The following is a 17,968-nucleotide window of genomic DNA, read 5'->3' on the forward strand; positions in this document are numbered from 1 at the left end:
TTAAGTTAAGGGAAATAAGCCAGTCACATGCAAAAAAATATTATATGACTGCAACAGAGAAAGTGGAGGTGCACACATATTTTCATTTTTTGGTAATTCATTCAACTGTACTTTTTATTACATACCCTTCAATAAAAGAAAGGATTAAAAATACTTTAAAAAGTTTGCCAAGGGTTGGGAGAGGTGGGTATGGAGAGTTACTATTCAATGATATGAAGAATGCATTTCAGAATATGAAAGAAAGGTCTGGAGGTGGATAGCAGTGATGGATGCTCAGTATAAATGTATGTGATGCCACTGAATTGTATGTATAAAAATGGCTGAAAGGGTAAACTTCAGCTTGCATATAATTTACCACAAATATGTATACATATGTAAAAAGAAATATTGACTCTTTCCTGAGTTTTGCATCATACTTATCATAAATCCAAATTTTTAATGGATGTCTACAAGCCTGAATAAAGTAGTGGCATTTTATCAAAATCAAGATCCAAATTTACCTACCTATGGTAGATGTCAGTATAATCATGTTTTAGTACCAGGAAAAATGCACCTATGACCACTCCCAGAATGACTGCCACAATTATCTTTTTGAAAAGAAAAATGAACATAAAAAGGTAAGAATTTCAATTAGAGCTAAGATTTTTCATATCACTTATTATTATATAACACATGGATATATATATAATCACATCTCTCCATTTCAATAAACACTTTAATGATATGGCCAGAGTCACTAGAAGAATATAAAGCAGTATATGTTTTGAAAATGCTATCTGAATTAGATGGCAATTAAAGGTATCTTTTCTTCAGGGAATAGAAAGGACAACAAGCAGAGTACTCGTCAAGCTAAAATTACTCTCAGTGTTCACCAGGCACTGCTATAAGGGTGCAGTTCAACTCACGTACTGAACCTACAAATGCTACACAAGTTAACAGATGTGCAGGGACCTGGGGCAGTCATTTGGGAACAAATGAAACTTAATACAATAACAGTATTAAAACATGAAATAATCTCTGAAGGACATTTATGGCATAAAGGAAGACAAAGTTAAAAAAATGAAGCATGATCTATAAAGAATAGTTTGTGAGGACATTATTCTGGAAAGATTTCAAAACAAATGTTGATTATTTTACCAATATGCAGTATAAACAGGTAGACCACAGTCTTTCCTTCCATACAGTATAACTTTAAGAATATTCAATCTTTCAGTTTCAACACTCCGTATTCTTAGTTTCTTTTGCATTCAAACTTATCATTTTATACTACCAATAAGTATTATCATTAAGATGTTTCCTAGAGTTTTCAAAACTCTACAGTCATCAGTTTTGAAACATTTAACAAAACAAAGAATTACATGAGAATATCATGCATGCTTTTATGAGTTTACCCATATTATTCTGTCTTACATAAAAAAAGAAAGAAAACTAAGTATTGTACAATGCAGTACATAGTGATAGCGGCCATATATACAAGCTTTGTGCATCTGGATTGTTTTAAACACAAGATGAAAAAGGAGTTCCCCCAAAATGTTACTCAGTCTTTGTTCAAATATGTTAAACCAACATTTCTCAAGGATGTGTTCTGAGAGATGTCTATTGCTTTCACTAAATAAATAAATAAATCCATAAATGTTCAATATGTTAATAGAAACAATGACTCTCAGATTGATAATAATGTCTTCCAAATCAATTTAATCAGGAAAACTAGCACATTGAATAAACATTTTTACATAGATAATTAATTTATTCTAAGAACTTCTAAATACAACTGCTGGATAGGGGTCAAATCTGAATCATGTAAATAACTACTTTAAACCAAGCATAGCTATCAGACAACAGACAGGGTCTTATAAGAAGGAAGCCATAAAACAAATCTGTCTTAACACTTTAACAAATCTGTCTTCAAAACCTAGGCAAAAAGAACAGTCCAGTTTAAGAGTCCTAAGCCACAAGAATCATTAAACTATGCCCCACAGGCCAAATGGGGACAGCCACTGTTTTTTCTTCTGACCACAAGCAACTATGGGCCTGATAAATCTAAAATATTAACTATTTGGTAATTTCCAAAAAATGGGTTTGCCTGTTCCTACACAAACATTCCGGCATTTAAAAAATTGTTGAGATTTGTCCCACTAAGCTCAGGGATCTCTAAGAGTTCTCCCCTTTTTATAGAGACTACTATTCTCTGAATATTGCTGGACTTCCTTTTGCAGAACTGAGTTCACTAATGAGACCAGAAGGCTGAACACCAAGCCTGGAGGCACTGGGCTTCTGTTTACATCTTAAGGACACCTAGGACCAAATGCACAATCCTGGTGTATTTGCAAGTAGCTATGTCCTAATCATACTCTGTCCAGAACTACTACTTTGAGAAGCAAGTAAGAAACATAATACATAAATCTTATGAAAGAATGAATGGATTACATCACATTGTTCAAAAATACATAATGCAGGCAATAATTACATATGAAAATTATGATAATTAATGTTAAATAGTCAGATAGTCAGTAGTAGTTCATTAGAGCCTACAAAGGTCATCGTTCAATACTCAACTGAAAATCAATGATTGATAATGTACATTTCATCCTAGACCTCCTTAAGATGCAGTCCGAGCGCCAGGGTCTAGGCTAAACTGATTTCAGCTAAACTGATTTCCTTACAAATGATGGACAAATGAACTGGAAGTTAGAAAAGCTTTGTATGACACAGGTTTAAAAACAACAGAAAAACCTTGAAAATTGATAATCAACAATGACCACAGAGCTACCCAAAGATGAAAAGAACATTATATCATCCTAGTTAAGAGGGTTAACCTGACAGTGAATAGCCTTGTTTAGTCTGGTTACTATCTGTGCATAAAATGCAAACTCTTTGAGGTATCTAGTGCTTTCTAAAGTTTAAAATCTTTCAAAAGGAAGGTGAATTATAAAGAACAGCACTTTGCATACAGGATCCTCCAGCAGACAGTGGGCAGCCCAGACAATGGTCAGCCTAGACAACCCTCAACTGTTTCAGTAACATCAAGTTCTCTCACTGCCTCATTTCAAGGGCAAAACAACCCTCTGGCCCCTACTGGCTTTTGTCTCTCACCCCTCTTCTCCCTCCATTTGTGCTGACATTTTCTGTACAGACCCTTCTGCAATCTGATATATCAATTATCATGTCTCTACCCTCATAACAAATGAATTGCATGAGAACAGAAATGTTTATTTTTACTCATTTTGTGTACTGCTTTGTGAGTTCCCAAAATGCAGCATATGATCTTGTGAATGACTCTGCAAATGAAAGTGGACAGCTATGCAATACCCATACATATCTGAGATACACTGTCTTTATTTTCTTTTTTTGAAGAAAATTTTTTTCTACTCAATATTACCCATTATACTTTGTCTAAATCAACAAAAATTCTGGGTGAGGTAATCTAAGAGTCACTAAGAAACTTTCCCATAAGTGAAACTTGTGATTTTTTGTTGTTGTTGTTCTATTGGCCATGATTATATACCATATGAAGCAAGGATAATAAATGAATGGAAGAGAATAAACCAATTCCTGAAGTAGATCATATCAAAACCATGTTACTTCTACATGGGTACTTCACAGCATAATTAAAAGAGTCTCAGGTCACCTGAAATATGTTTTCCTCAGGATCTCTCAGCAAGTTCTTGAAAAAACACCAGATAATCCATCTGAGCTGATGATAGAAGGAGTGATATAGGTGTTCTCCTTGAAGGCTGAGCTCCTCTTCTTCTGACCACCTGAGAGTTGGTCTAACTCAGCTTTCATTTCTCTGTAGATGGAGGAGTTGAGGTAAAACTCAACTAATGTTTCTATGACTGGTATTTTCTCCTTGGAGAGCTCTTCAGTCTTGCTGACTTTCAAAGAGAAAATGAATAAAGAACAAAAACACTACTATTAGACAACAAGTTATTTAACCCATTTTTCTTTGACTCCTTTCTTCAATAACAATTTGATTTTAGAGCCTGAATATAAAAATTACTACCTTTATTGCCACATTTTACATTAGGAATACACAGGTGAATGAGCTGGGTACTACTGTGACTGTAATTACAGATAACAGCAAACTCACTGACCTTTTCCTCCCAACTTGGATCCTAACTATTAAAAAAATATCTTCATACAGAGTTATAATGTTAATATAAAAATCTGGTCCTTTTATTTCACATGTTAATGCATAAAAAACTGTTTCTCATTTTTAAATACTATAACAATGAGCATATTGTTTTTAAGAGAATTTTTTAATATTTAATATGTTTTCCTCAGGCTCACTCAGCAAGTTCTTGAAAAAACGCCAGACAATCCACCTGAGCTGATGATAGAAGGAGTGATATAGGTGTATTTCCCCCCCCCCCCCGCTGGACACAACATCTTTAGTTTTTATTTTTATATGGTGCTGAGGATCGAACCCAGTGCCACGTGCATGCCAGGTGAGTGTGCTACCGCTTGAGCTACATCCCCAGCCCAAGCGTATTTATTTTTAAATGGAAACCCCCCCATAAAATCAAAAGTAGCATATAAATGCTCACTCATAAATGAAACAAATAAACAAAAACCCATAGAACTCTCAGGTAACAAAGCCTATCTGCTGACTGGTATCAGAACACAACATTAATTTAATGCAAATTCACAAAGCCCTGTTACAATATCTTTCCATATCACAAAACCTCAGCCAAATTGATTAGGCAAAAACTGTGAATCTGAGACTGATGTACCTTCATGCCCTTCTTTCTCTCTGTTTAATATCATAGCAGAAAATTCTCCCTTAATAATTTCCAGAAAGAAGACTGCAGGGCTGTTGTATAGCTTACAGGAATAACCTGCAAAAGAAGGCACTCCAACAACTCAATCCGATGATCTTTGAAAGTAAAGAGGACTCACACAGTGTGAGACAGGTGAGACTAGGGAAGGCAGAATTATCATCTCCTCCCTCATTTCCATACATACATACATACATATATATCCAACCAAATCTGGACTCTTTACAACATATTATGTTAGTTATTATCTACAATAAGTAGTAAAGTTCAATAAGCTATCTAAATTTCCTGGAGTTTATCAATACTCCTTCATAAGACTAAGGCTAAGTACAGGAAGGAAGTTTTGAAGGCCCAGATGCATTTTATTCTCTGAGTGATCCAGGAAATACTGGAATGGCAGTACTAATGACAACAAGATAGCTTTTCCACCTATTAAATTCATATTTCAAATTTATCATCTGTCAATCTGTCATAATTCCAAAGAGGAACAAATCCTTCAGGGTAGCATTCTGGAGAGAAAATGACCATTACAGTACACCTGAACTCTTTCCTCCACTTCTAGTGGCATAAATCATCTAAACTTTGCCTGTGGTCTGATTCCTGTCTCCTCTGGACTCCCCAGATCCATACATGCTTGATTTTTTTAAAGGAGAGATATTAAACAAAAAAAAATTTAAAAAGACAACTGTTTGAGGTCATAGAGAAGCATCTATGATCATACCCAAATATCTCTGAAGCAGATTCTATGAGCTATTTTTTAAAAATCACATAATTTAATAAAAAATTCAAAGAATTAGGCATCCCTGAAATATTGGTCCCATCAGATTTGGGATTAGCCATTCCATTGACTAATAGATCACTCACACCCACTTAAGTCCTAAATCTTGAGTCTAATGTTTCTAGAAAGTTAAGTAGCATCTCCATGAGCTCTCGTGAAGGCAGAGCAAGATTACATGCCATGGTAAAAACAAAAATAAAAAAGCAATCTGTTATAGGTCTCAAAATAATAATATTGGGCCATTACATAAATATTTAACTGACAGAATAACTGGATATAAATCTAAGTAGTTAAATTTTGAACTTTAAGAGAAAGATCACTGTTATGGTTTAGATATGAATTTCCCCAAAGATTCATGTTGTTTTAATCAACTGTGACCAAACGACCTGAAAATAAAAATATAGAGAAGGAAAAGTTTATTTTGGCTCATGATTTCAGAGGTTCAGTCCCTGGTCAGTCAATGCCATAGTGGTGGGCCCAGGGGAGATAGAACATCATTGTAGAAGGGCATGGAGTAGGAAAGCAGCTCAGGACATGATAATTAGAAATTAGGGAGAGAGCTTCACTCACCAGGAACAAAATATAAAACCCAAATGTATGTCTTCAGTGACCTACTTCATTCTAGCCACACCCTATGTGCCTGTAGTTATGATCCAGTTAATCTATAGCAGTGGATAATCCATTGATTAGGTTATACCTCTCAAAGTCTGGTCAATTCACCTCTGAACATTCTTATGTCATCTCACATACGACCTATTGGGGGAAACCTCATATCTAAACCACAACACACATATTTAAGGCATGGTGCACAATGTAGCAATCTCATAAATTAATAACTTGAATGGACTATACTATCTGGTAGGAGGAATTAGGTCACTGGAAGTATGCACTGGAAGAATATATCATGCTCCTGATCCACTTTTCTCTCTCTCTCTCTCTCTCTCTCTCTCTCTCTCTCTCTCTCTCCCTCCCTCCCTCCCTCCCTCTCTCCCTCCTTCCTCGCTGGAAAGAGTTGAACAGTTTCCACCACTACACCACTACACCTTTCTGCCATGATGTTCTTACCAAAGGCCAAAGAAATGAAGCTTAGTTCTCACCTAAGGCCCAAAGCAATGCATATAGCTGTAATTGAGTGAAATCTCCAAAACCATGAGCCAAAATAAATCTTTCCTCCTCTAAGTTACTGTTCTCAATTACTTATCACAACAATAAAGAGTTGATTAACAAGAAGTGGGGTCATTGCTGTGACTATACCTGACCATGTGCTTCAGAAGCCTTTGAAAATGATTTGTGGGAGGAATTTGGAAAATGTGGAGATACAAGATAAAGAAGCTTTGGAATGCTGTAAGCAGAGGTTAATGGACAATTATGGTGTGACCTCAGGAGACCAGAATGTCAACAAGAATGTGGACAGTAAAGATTGTGTTCATGAGATTTCAGATTGTAATGAGGACTGTTTTGGAAACTGGACTAAAGTCCATAAGTGGTATATTCTGACAAGGATATTCCATTTTGTTCATGTCCCAACACTCTCTGAGACTGAATTTAAAGTGATGAACTAATTAATCTATTGGAGGAAATTTCAAGGCAACAAATCATTGGGACTGTGGCATAGTTATTGCTGGTAGCTTTTAGTCATATTTTTAGTGAGAAATGGCAACAAAAAGCAGACCAGAAACATTTAAAAATTTTCTGTTTGGCCAGAAAAACACTTGTAAAGCTGCAAATAAGGAAGGTGTGGTAGCTGAAGAAATCATAGCCTTTAAAGAGAAACCAATGTTTCATGGAGAAAAAAAAGAAAGATGTTTAAAGGTGTAAAAATGATAACTAGTTTGAAAGACTCTGCTTTGAGAAGAGAGTCCTGGGTTACATTGCAGGCACAGGGCCACCTAGAAACTTGTCCTGCTAGGATTCATTTCACTGTCCAAGCACTCAGTAGCTGCTACAGCTATTGTTTGAGCAGACCCAGCTACTGTTCCTACAGGAAGTGGGCCTTGGTGTCATCTGTGTTGTGCCAGTCTTAAATAATGCAGAATTCTGAAGTAGGGTGTTCATGAAAGTTTTTACCCAGATTTCAAAGGAAGGAATGGGAGATAGGAATTTGTGTCAAGGTTGCAGTCTCTGCAGGCTGCCCCTGAGAGGGTGATGTGAGATTCTGTGAGAGGAAGCTAAACCAGTAATGGAGTTGCCAGGACTAAGAGATGCCATGAACCATGGAATGTCTGCTGAGGAAGGATATATGCAAAGAACAAGGCTTTTTTGGAGGCTGTTTATTCCCTTTTGGAATGGAAATGTCTACTCTGTTCCATTGTATATTAGAAACATGTAACTTACCTTTTATTATGTATATGGGCCCACAGCTAAGGTGTTACCTTGAGTCTCACAGAATACTTTGGAATTAGAGTTTGAGAAATGTTGGAATTGTTAAAGACTAGAGGAACTTGTAGGACTGAATGCATTTTGCATTTTGAGATGGACATGAGCTTTTTGGGGTCACAGGCAGAATATTATGGTTTGGATATAAAGTATACACTTTAAATACTTAAATACTAAAGAATTTAAGACTTGGTCCCCAATGTACAGAGATGGAGCTTTTAAGAAATTATTTGATTATGAGGGCTCTAACTTCCCCAGGAAACTAATTCATTTCATGGGATAATAATGAGAATAGATTACTTAGAAGTGGGACCTAATTTGAAAAAGTAGGTCACTGGGTTCATGCCCTGGAAGGATTTATTTTGTCCCTAACCCATTTCCTCTCCTTTCCTCTCCCCTCCCCACCTTTCCTTTTCATTCTCTCCTCCTCTTTCTCCTCTTCTTCTTTTTCTTCTCTCTCTCTCTCTCCCCTCCTCCCCTCCTTCCCTCCTTCTCTCTCTCTCTCTCTCTCTCTCTCTCTCTCTCTCTCTCTCTCTCTCTCTCTCTCTCTCTCTCTCTCTCTCTCTCTCTCTCTCTTCCTGGTTGCCATGAGCTGAACAGCTCTCCTCCACCATTTTTCTGCCTCACCTCAGGCCCAAAGCAATGAAGCCAGTAGACTGTGGACTGAAACATCTGAAACTTGAAGCCAAAAACCGCCAAACCTTTTGTAATTAGTTTTTCTCAGATATGTGTTATAGAAATGAAGAGCTAACCCACACAGTCACTGGGAAGCAGAACAGCCACAGGACGAGTACAAACACTCTCACACACATATGCTGCCATATGAAGAAAATGTTTGGCAACAAAGTGACCAAGAATGTTTTAGAGTGTTGGAACCCAGAGGTAAATTTATACAAAGATCAAACAGCACTTCCATCAACCCCTCTGTTCTCTCCCAGAATTCAAAGAATGAAGGATCTAGTGCATGAACAAGTCAACCAAACCTACTGATGCAAAGTATTCCAAAGCCTTCTTTGCAGGACCTTGGTACATTAGTTTTCCTGAGGCCAATAAGGTGAGGCTGTCAAACAGCTTGAAGATGGAATACCAAGGGTGATTAATGGTAAAGATGATTGTTGGTCCCTGCTCAGAAATCCTAAGTTAAAAGAGGGAAGATAATAAATCATTAAACATATGAACCTTGCCCTTGCTAATAAAACAGTTTATTCTTACCATTAAAACAAGAGTTCACAGTTTAACTTCATTTTCTCTTACAGTCTTCTCACCTCATCTTATGTTACCTACATGACACTTTGAGAATCTAAATTCAATGTTTTTTTTATGTTTTTTTTACTTGTAGTTGGACACCATACCTTTATTTATTTATTTATTTATTTATTTATTTTAGTTGTTGATAGGCCTTTATTTTTTAATACATGGTGCTAATGATCATTTATGCCAGGCAAGTGTGCTATCGCTGAGCCACAGACTCATCCCTAATTCAATGTTTTTATTAGTACTAAATTATTAGAAATTCACTTTAATATGTGATTTATAAATTAAACATGTTATTATTCTTTATTATTTCAACAACACTGCAACTCAGAAAAAATTCATGATGAGCTGGAAACATAGCTCATCAAAAGTGCTTTCCTAGCATATGTAAGACCCTGGGTTTCATACCCAGATATGCAAAAAAAAAAAATCAAGATTTTTTTGTGCGCCTTAGTAATTATTATGAAAAAGTAGTAATTATTATGGTCTTTGTATCTTTAATAATAACCCCTAAGGGCATATTTTATTTGTTTGCTTGTTTTGAAAGAATTGTTCATATACATTATTAATATTCTTTGTGTTCTAAACAGGATATAACTTGGCAGCATTTATAATCAGTTTTTTCCCTTGGAAGAGTTTTGCAGTGTTTATAAGTTCCATAACAGCAATTAAAATACATAATCAAGATAAACAAAAAAAAAGACAATTCTTGCCAAGAAAAACAAAAACTAAAAACACTAGGCTTCTGAAAAGATGGTACATGGACAGTCTAGAATCTACTGTAAGACTTGTTAAAAATGCAGAAGTCTGGACAGTCCTTCTAGACACTGAATCAGAATTTCTGAGGTTGATACAAGAAGTTCATATTATTAACAAGCTGTCCAGGCAACTTACAAATATATAAAATCAAGTTTGAGAAGTAGTAATAGAGTACATAGTAAGACAACAGTCATACAAATAATTCTCATTGATGATTTGTCTTCTATCAGTTTAGGATTAGTTTTCTTTTTTCTACAGTGATAAAACAATGAACATTCTGAAGTATGTACTATGAGATTGCTATATGCTTTAGAAATTACTTCATTTTAATTTTTACACTACTGTTATAAGGTAGTTTCAATATTATAATTTCATAATTTTTTCACAGGAAAAACTTAAAAGTCAAGCAAATGCCCTCTAAGTCACAGTTATGAGGAAGTAAGGCTATGATACAATCTCTGGTTTAATTTGTGGTAGAAATGGTGTTAAAAGGCCATTTCACATGAGTTATTACTATGGATGCAAAAAATAAAGGTAAAAATGTTCAAAGTGGTTATTCAAAATGTTTATGAGCCAGGTGTGGTGGTATGTGACTATAATCTCAGCTCGGCAGGAGGTTGAGGCAGGAAGATTTCAAGTCTGAAGTTAGCCTAAGCCACTTGGAGTACCTCTGTCCCAAAATAAGAAGTAAGAAGGTCACATGATCAGTGGTAGAGCACAATGAGGTTCAATCCTGAGAGCAACAACAACAACAAAAAACTTTAGCAGACCCACTTCAATTTACAAATTTGATTAGTTCCTAGTATAGTTTAGCAGTGTGCCCAAGGGTGCTCTGCCCCAAAGATATTTGGGCAAGAAGACCAAAAATTTCAATAGAATGTGGACTAGATATAGCTAAGGGTTCCTTGTAAGTAAAATGGAAGCTAACAACTTAGGTTAAAGATGATACAAGTGGAACATCAAAAGGACTAACAGGACTGAGCTAAGAAAAAGGATACTCCTGGTCAAAGAAGCTCAGTGTTAGAAAGCAAGAGGTGTGTTTATATGTGTCTGAGAGACAGTGACTTGGTATTAAATGAATAAGGTAACTAAAGAGACTACAAAAAGAGAATGACAAGCCTAAGATTGGCCCTTCTCTCAGAAACTGGAACTGTATTCAGTAGACATCATTGAACTGGTAGACGACTAGAAGCAGGAAGCAGAATTGTACGAGAGCCCTGCTACTCAAAGTGTGATTGGATGGGCAGTGGCATTAGTATCAGTATCTCCTCTTAGAGTCCTCTAGGGAAAATCCTGGGCTCCACTTCAGACTTAAAGAAACAGAATTTGCATTTTAATCAGACCCCAAGTGATGACTGTGCATAGCGGGGCTTGATCTCTGCAAGAGGCAAGATGCTTGAATGCTACCCAGTAAAAAAACATAAAGGAAATAGTTACAATATTCTGTATCAATTCATCATTGTCTAATGAACACTGTCAGCAGAGCTGTAGATAATAAAAAATTTCCTGGGTATGTTCTATAAAGGTACCTGAACTCCAGGCCCGTAACCTGGCATCTTCATTTATACGTATGTTGACATCTAGAGCATAAGATATTTAAACAAACAGCCATCTTCGCATTGTCCTGTTTTTTTCTCTCCTATCAGAAACTTTCTCATGGGTGCATGGCCATCAGAGAAAGCAAGGTAAGTACTAGGGGAAGCCATGAAGGTGGTGTGTCAGGCACGTTAAAGTATGAAGTAGAGGGGTTTCCAGAGGTAGGAGACAAAGATATTGCCCAAAGCAAGTGGCAGACTGGTTGTTTTAAACAATTAAATTATAGACAGACCAAATAAGTGAATATATTAAAATAAAAGGAGCCACATCTCTCATGGTCTGAAGTGACTTGCAAAGGCTGAAAGGGAAAGAACTAAAAGTGACACAGAGGTATTTGACTGGAAATAAAAATAAAAATGTGAACTCATGGGTATCTAAATATATACTCTTATAAACAGCAATAATTACAGAAGTATGTTTACATGTTTTTTATTATATATATATATATATATATATATATATATATATATAGAGAGAGAGAGAGAGAGAGAGAGAGAGAGAGAGAGAGAGAGAGAGAGGGAGGGAGGGAGGAAGAAGGACTGGAAATACAGCTCAGGTGTAGAGTAAGTGCTTAGCAAATACGAGGCCATGGGTAGGAACCCTGCCACACACACAATAAAAACCCCACTACACACACACACACACACACACATCTCTATACACACATATAAAATTCATCCATGACCAATGTTTCCAAATAAAATAGAATATATTTCCAAATTTATTATAAACACATACAGTAGGCCTAGGTACGCCTACTGAAGATCTAAAAGCAATGCCACTCCAATAGCAGTGAGCACACTAGCAACCACATTTTGGTTTCTTAATATTAATTAAACCAGAACGAACCAGATCCATCCACAAATAGCTGTCTCAGGAAAAGTGCAACACAAACATGGAACATCACAGTGACTACAAAGTAAAGAAATCATGGAAGAATGATCAGAGAGAGGTCAAAAGAACACACAGACCATTGAAAAGCCATCCCCTAGTCAAATCAGGATCAATTTAATCATTAAAACAGTGAAGAAAAACAGATTCCAACCCATTGCATCACACAGAAAATGAACAGGGGAAAAACTCTTCCTTAGATAAAATGTCAACAATTACCTGTTAGACAACTACCACAAGAACAGGAGTTATTAGCTTATGCTAAAATTGCTGGGTGAGACTTGAGGAGGAACACAACCTTGGTATAATAGACAATTATCTTTTCAGAAAAAAAATACTAATCTACTCTAAAGAAGAAAAGTACTTTCCCAGCAGGGAAGCCCAGCAGATCCCAACATGATCAAATGACAGAAGTTCACACCACCTATGAGACCAGAATCTGCTCATGGGATATAGGGATGGACCCAGTAGAGGTTCATCCCATGAAATCCACCAAGACTTGCAAGAGTGTGACGGACAGGAAAGGACTGTGGAACTCACACAGATTATCAAAACCAACCAAAACAGGAAAGCCAGAAAAGACATGTTTCAGTGAAAAATCCCAAGGCACTGCAGGAAACAGACACTGCAGGTGAAGCTGGTGACATGTGACTAGAGTCTAAGCACTGAATGGTTGTGAAGCCACCACTGTCAACTTCCTTACCTGAAGACTGGTGTAGTGGAATATCCTTGCCTCTTGCAATTTACACTGGGGAGAATTTACCAGAGATGGAGCATGAGGTCAGAAAAAAAAACTTAACACAGGTGGAACTCAGAAGGAAGAAGAGGGGAGCAAAGCAGTAAAATAGAAGTTAGGGAATCCAGGTGGGGAACTGGGAATTTTTTTTAAACTTTTCTTGGAACTTTCTTGTCAGTTTGAAATAATTTTTTTATAATTTTAAAGAAGATGTTCAAAAATTATCTTAAAAATTTCTCCTATTATATTCCTGCCAGTCTCCTTTCTTGATAGAAATGAATGACTTTTTTCCCATTGTTCTACTTTTCCAGGCCCCCACTTAGGAGTCATAACAGGCCAAGTCCATTTCCTAAGCTGATCCAGTTAGTTCCACCTTCAAAAAAGACCCAGAACCCATGCTTTTCTTACCACCTGACCACCAGCATCCTAGTAGGACAAGGCCTACTTCTGCAGCTATTTCTTGGTGTCCTTCATTCACCTTGGCCTCATTGTGCAGTCAATGCTGACACTCTCAAAATGACCCTGGACCTTAGCAGCAGAAAATATGTCTCACAGGGGCCAATGAGGTCTCTGTATTCTGTCCCAAGCCCAACTTTACTTTACATCATTTCTAATTGGCTGAATTGTGGCCTCTCCAAAACTGATATGTAAAAGTCCTAACACCCAGCACCTCAGAATGTGGCTACCTCTGGAGAGTCTTTAAAGAGGTCACTAAGATTAAAGAAGGCCATTAAGTGGTGACTCATCTAACTGTGTCTATTGAAGGATGCAAGAAGAAACAACTTGTAGGCACTTGATCTCAACTTCCAGCTTTTAGAGCTGGAAGAAAAGTAGTATCTGTTATTCAGCCCCTAGCCTGTGGTCTTGTTATAAGAATCTAGCAGCCAACCTGCACTGGGTTCTGTCCCTGTGGCCTCTCTGATGCTCCACACACATCAAGCCTCAAGCATGCTATGCCTCAGGGCCACTGGATGCTCCTTCCAACCAGAACTCTCTGCTGACAGAAAGAGTAGGACTCACTCTGTCACAGGTCTCTTGTCACATACTTGTGGTCCTCCATGACTATCCTGTTTTTTAAAACAATTCCTCACTCCCTCCATGGCCTTTCTTCCCCAAATTTTCCATTCATTTTTCTTAATAACACTTCTTTGCTCGTTGACTATTTCTCTTTAAGAAGAAAGGAAAAATTTTGCTGTTCACTTGTGAATCCCTGGCACCCCAAACACCTGGTACATAGAAGTGATCTGATTGTAAATAAATAAAAGAACAACATTCCCACAGTATTTACCTTTTCAGGAGCAAAAGTATAGTATTTGCTGTGCTTATATGTAAAGCAGTTGTTAGTAGATCCAAGAACAAAATGGAAGGATCAGCAACCAGCTCCATTGCTATACTGGTCCTTTTTTTCTCTCCTCTAGATAAAACCTAAAACACAGATTATTACATTATCAACAAGAACCACTATGGTCACCACCACCATAGTGAATTAACTCTATTTGGTGGATTAACTTCAGTCCTACAAGATACTCTTTCTCTATTACCCTAATTATTCTGAACAACAAATAAATGGACACCTGAAAGAAGAAGGAGGTCTCTATTTGAACAGATAAGTACCTGGAGGCTAAGGGCAGAGGATCCAAGTGGCTGGACCTGATATGAAGCTCATACTTTTAACATTCTTTATATTCCTCACCAAGTCAAAGGTTTAGAGACAGTGAGTAACAAAACTAAAAGATATGGACCTGACACAGTGAAACCACAGTCTAAAACAGGAGATAAAGCTAGGAGATAAAAAAGGAAAACACCTTGAGTATTCTATTAGTTTTCTAACAACAACCCCCCTTCCCCCTTCCACACACACTTCATTGCTTCTGACAAAAGTCCCTGAGTGGACTTATAAGAAAAGGGTACACCTGAAGCCAGGAGAACTCACATTCTGCTATACCACATAAGCACTTTTTAATTCCCATAAGATTTTCTAAATTTATAACATCTACACCATAACTCAATACAGAATTCCCAATTAATTTTTTCAGATAAAAGCAGGAGGTGGGATAGTCCAGATTCCTGGTTCAAACTTTTCAACTGAGAGGACTAGAATAGTTTTGGGGAGAAAGGCAGTAGGGAACAACTCTCAAATGAAGAGTCTCCAATGACAAATAATCAAATGCAAATAATAACCCTTCATTGGGAACTTTTAATAACTGAGCTTTAAAAAGACATCTGAAGACAATTTGAGAAATGTGGATGAATACTGATTGACATAGTTGATGATATGAGGATATGATGTTACTCTTCATTTTGTTAGTTGGTAATGGCTTTGTGATAAGGTAGGCAAATGTCCTTTTTTCCCAATGCATATAAGTATTTTGGGGTGAAATATCATATAAATTTGTATAAAATGGTTCTGTAAGACAGAGTTGTAATAATTATGGGAGATGTTAACAATTGAGAAATCAAGGTGAACAGTACTAGTAATTATATTAACTTCCATATAATTAACATAATTATGATACATACTAAACATAATGTATAATATATAAATAATACAATGTACAGATAATATACAACTAATATATTAATTACCCCCAAATCACATTATTATAGTAATCAGAACATCTTCTCTAGATTTCTGTTATGTTCAAAATATCATGAAAACTAAAACTATATAAAATTATTTGATTCTATTAGATTATGTTAATTATAAGAAATCAAAAACAGTCTTTACATATGTTCCCCAGAAATCCAAGCAAGTAACTAAGGACAATGAGTGCTTAATGGTAAAGAACAGTGTAAAAAAAAAAAAAAGTACCAAACTGGAATGAGAAGATCAAATAAATAAAGAGAGCCAAGGAAAAGAAAATCAATACTCAGTAATCAAAAATAAGTAGCATCACAGGACTATTTTTCCAAATAAAATACTTCACATAAAGCCTATCAGCAAATATAACAGGAAGCAGCAGCCAGTAGGATGCTCCACCCACACTCTTCATTTTTTTAGGAGGGAAGATCAGGGGCTTCATTCAGAGACACTACACTCTAAACAACTCATTATCACATAAAGGTCCAAATATCTCCTAAACAAACCCTCCATGTGGAGCAGTGAACTGTAAAGTTTGATCATTCTCTCCATGATCCTGCATAACCCAAAAAAGGTTGAGTTACTTAGTCCATTCTATTACTCTTGCCCACAAACATACTTCTCATACCTAAGAGCCTGGTAGATGAGTATGGAAATAAATATTGGCAAAAAAAAAATGGGAAGAACGAGAGGATGAGGAAAAAAAAAACTACCAAAGATAAGCTATAGAAAAAATTAGTAGCAATGCAAGTCCTACTGTGATCAAATATAATTCTGGAAGTCAAATTACAGACAAGTTATATATACAAAGAAATAATACCTGGAACTTGTCACTTATCAATTCCAGAAATATGCCTCAAAAAGCCATGAAACAAAGGTCCCAAGAAGAAGAGAAGGAAAAGAGCAGAAAAAGTCAGGAAGAGAAAACCAGGAAGAAGAAAAGTTAGTGCAAAGACATCAAATGAGCCCTGACTACAGTAATGAGACCACACTCCACTCCAGGGATTCCACCATCTTTGAGATTGTTTCTTCAGCTTCATTTCCACCTTCAAAGTATCTATGTAGTTATTTTTCTCATCATTACAGAAAACAGCCACACATGTCATAAGAAACTTCTGATTAAGGTCACACTGTCCACACAGGGAGGTCCGCTTTCCTGGCTACAATTCTACCAGTTTTTTTCACTTTGCCTTGGAATCAGCTACTTCACTTAGATCTAAATTCTCAATGACCTTATTGATCCTCTCATTTTTTTCATGATTTAGCATAGTTGTTGGAAGGCGAAGAGATGCTGAGAACTGCAAACATTCTCTGTCAAGGTGTTCATCATTGGGACATTATTCTGAAAGGAAATACAATTTTAATAAGACATACTGAGTCTTTTATTATACTATCCCTCTAGTATATGTAACTCAATAGATGAAAATAACAAACCCAAGGAAATGCTGTAGTTAATGCTGTGTTTTCAACTCTGCTAACTACAGAGACTCCATATACAGACAGCTGCAGAGCCCAGGGAGGAATTTCAACACCCATCTGAACATCCAAGTGGAGCACAGGGAAGTATGATATGACTACTGGAAGATACATTCAAGTATGTTCTCAGGAAGAAAAAGAGGCAGGGGGGCAAAAACAGATATCAGCAGACCCTTCTGAAAATGATACAAGTAGAATTGATATCCATTGATATTAAATTAGGATCTATGTTAAACACACTTAAGAGAATTTCATGAAATTGCATCAGATTCTCATTAACATCTCTTAATTATTTTTAAAAAAGAAGCAGGAAATTACTTACTGAAAATAGGTATATTCTGACTGAACAGAACTTATATTCCTACCTGTGATTTTATGCTCACACAATGTGTCAGTCATTTATATTAGACTTGCCCTTCCCCTTCCTTTCTTAATAGGAATACAATGGATGTCCTGGGAGTAGGGCAACAGACACCAGCATCTGGGAATACAGGATGGGAAGCAGTGAGAGAGTAGAGGGGAAAAGTTGTAGGCTGTGAAGAAGCTTATATGAGAAAATAAAAGAACTGAACAAATCAGTAATTACATTAAGACTATGAAGAGGCATTTTTTCACTGTTTTTAAATAGACTTTTTAAAAAATACATTTTTTAAACATGGAAAATGTGTGAAGAATCTACAGTGCTAAATTGGAATTGGTGCATTAATTAGAAGTAATAGGTTTTAATCTACACAATAGTTATA

General features: G+C 36.4%; 1 pseudogene; it reads right to left on the minus strand.

The window, feature by feature from the left end:
* Positions 1 to 500: 500 nt before the first annotated feature.
* LOC143405708 (broad substrate specificity ATP-binding cassette transporter ABCG2-like) overlaps positions 501 to 17,968 on the minus strand; it is a 31,332-nt pseudogene continuing 13,864 nt past the window's right edge.

Source organism: Callospermophilus lateralis, chromosome 8, assembly GCF_048772815.1.
Source record: "Callospermophilus lateralis isolate mCalLat2 chromosome 8, mCalLat2.hap1, whole genome shotgun sequence".
Lineage (NCBI taxonomy): Eukaryota > Metazoa > Chordata > Mammalia > Rodentia > Sciuridae > Callospermophilus > Callospermophilus lateralis.